Source organism: Rhinichthys klamathensis, unplaced genomic scaffold (assembly GCF_029890125.1).
Source record: "Rhinichthys klamathensis goyatoka isolate OS25496 unplaced genomic scaffold, OSU_Roscu_1.1 h1tg000300l_1, whole genome shotgun sequence".
In the NCBI taxonomy this organism is placed as follows: Eukaryota; Metazoa; Chordata; class Actinopteri; order Cypriniformes; family Leuciscidae; genus Rhinichthys; species Rhinichthys klamathensis.
The window spans coordinates 380,001-382,500 of NW_026606819.1; the positions used below are offsets into that span (position 1 = coordinate 380,001).

Genomic DNA, 2,500 nt, shown 5'->3' on the forward strand with positions numbered 1-2,500 from the left:
GACGAGCGGGATTATTCCCAGCAAAATACTGAGCTGTGTGTGTGTGTGTGTGTGTCTAACCCTGAGGCGATCGAAGAGACGAGCGGGATTATTCCCAGCAAAATACTGTGCAGTGTGTGTGTGTGTGTGTGTGTGTGTGTGTGTGTGTGTCTAACCCTGAGGCGATCGAAGAGACGAGCGGGATTATTCCCAGCAAAATACTGTGCAGTGTGTGTGTGTGTGTGTGTGTGTGTCTAACCCTGAGGCGATCGAAGAGACGAGCGGGATTATTCCCAGCAAAATACTGAGCAGTGTGTGTGTGTGTGTGTGTGTGGGTGTGTGTGTGTGTGTGTGTCTAACCCTGAGGCGATCGAAGAGACGAGCGGGATTATTCCCAGCAAAATACTGAGCAGTGTGTGTGTGTGTGTCTAACCCTGAGGCGATCGAAGAGACGAGCGGGATTATTCCCAGCAAAATACTGAGCAGTGTGTGTGTGTGTGTGTGTGTGTGTGTGTGTCTAACCCTGAGGCGATCGAAGAGACGAGCGGGATTATTCCCAGCAAAATACTGAGCAGTGTGTGTGTGTGTGTGTGTGTGTGTGTGTGTGTGTGTGTGTGTGTGTGTGTGTGTGTGTGTGTGTGTGTGTCTAACCCTGAGGCGATCGAAGAGACGAGCGGGATTATTCCCAGCAAAATACTGAGCTGTGTGTGTGTGTGTGTGTGTGTGTGTGTGTGTGTGTGTGTGTGTCTAACCCTGAGGCGATCGAAGAGAAGAGCGGGATTATTCCCAGCAAAATACTGAGCTGTGTGTGTGTGTGTGTGTGTGTGTGTGTGTGTGTGTGTGTGTGTGTCTAACCCTGAGGCGATCGAAGAGACGAGCGGGATTATTCCCAGCAAAATACTGTGCAGTGTGTGTGTGTGTGTGTGTGTGTGTGTGTCTAACCCTGAGGCGATCGAAGAGACGAGCGGGATTATTCCCAGCAAAATACTGAGCTGTGTGTGTGTGTGTGTGTGTGTGTGTGTGTGTCTAACCCTGAGGCGATCGAAGAGAAGAGCGGGATTATTCCCAGCAAAATACTGAGCTGTGTGTGTGTGTGTGTGTGTGTGTGTGTGTGTGTCTAACCCTGAGGCGATCGAAGAGACGAGCAGGATTATTCCCAGCAAAATACTGAGCTGTGTGTGTGTGTGTGTGTGTGTGTGTCTAACCCTGAGGCGATCGAAGAGACGAGCGGGATTATTCCCAGCAAAATACTGAGCAGTGTGTGTGTGTGTGTGTGTGTGTGTGTCTAACCCTGAGGCGATCGAAGAGACGAGCGGGATTATTCCCAGCACAATACTGAGCAGTGTGTGTGTGTGTGTGTGTGTGTGTGTGTCTAACCCTGAGGCGATCGAAGAGACGAGCGGGATTATTCCCAGCAAAATACTGAGCAGTGTGTGTGTGTGTGTGTGTGTGTGTCTAATCCTGGGGCGATCGAAGAGACGAGCGGGATTATTCCCAGCAAAATACTGAGCTGTGTGTGTGTGTGTGTGTGTGTGTCTAACCCTGAGGCGATCGAAGAGACGAGCGGGATTATTCCCAGCAAAATACTGAGCTGTGTGTGTGTGTGTGTGTGTGTGTGTGTGTGTCTAACCCTGAGGCGATCGAAGAGACGAGCGGGATTATTCCCAGCAAAATACTGAGCTGTGTGTGTGTGTGTGTGTGTGTGTGTGTGTGTGTGTGTGTGTGTGTGTGTGTGTGTCTAACCCTGAGGCGATCGAAGAGACGAGCGGGATTATTCCCAGCAAAATACTGTGCAGTGTGTGTGTGTGTGTGTGTGTGTGTGTGTGTCTAACCCTGAGGCGATCGAAGAGACGAGCGGGATTATTCCCAGCAAAATACTGAGCAGTGTGTGTGTGTGTGTGTGTGTGGGTGTGTGTGTGTGTGTGTGTCTAACCCTGAGGCGATCGAAGAGACGAGCGGGATTATTCCCAGCAAAATACTGAGCAGTGTGTGTGTGTGTGTCTAACCCTGAGGCGATCGAAGAGACGAGCGGGATTATTCCCAGCAAAATACTGAGCAGTGTGTGTGTGTGTGTGTGTGTGTGTGTGTGTGTGTGTGTGTGTCTAACCCTGAGGCGATCGAAGAGACGAGCGGGATTATTCCCAGCAAAATACAGAGCAGTGTGTGTGTGTGTGTGTGTGTGTGTGTGTGTGTCTAACCCTGAGGCGATCGAAGAGACGAGCGGGATTATTCCCAGCAAAATACTGAGCTGTGTGTGTGTGTGTGTGTGTGTGTGTGTGTGTCTAACCCTGAGGCGATCGAAGAGAAGAGCGGGATTATTCCCAGCAAAATACTGAGCTGTGTGTGTGTGTGTGTGTGTGTGTGTGTGTGTGTGTGTGTGTGTGTGTGTGTGTGTCTAACCCTGAGGCGATCGAAGAGACGAGCGGGATTATTCCCAGCAAAATACTGAGCTGTGTGTGTGTGTGTGTGTGTGTGTGTGTGTGTGTGTCTAACCCTGAGGCGATCGAAGAGAAGAGCTGGA

The 2,500-nt window shown here is 50.5% G+C and overlaps 1 protein-coding gene across 1 annotated transcript in view; it reads right to left on the reverse strand.

The window, feature by feature from the left end:
- LOC130103908 (NIPA-like protein 2) overlaps positions 1-2,500 on the reverse strand; it is a 20,863-nt gene that overhangs the window by 1,175 nt on the left and 17,188 nt on the right. The gene's annotated exons all lie outside the window — the stretch shown is intronic.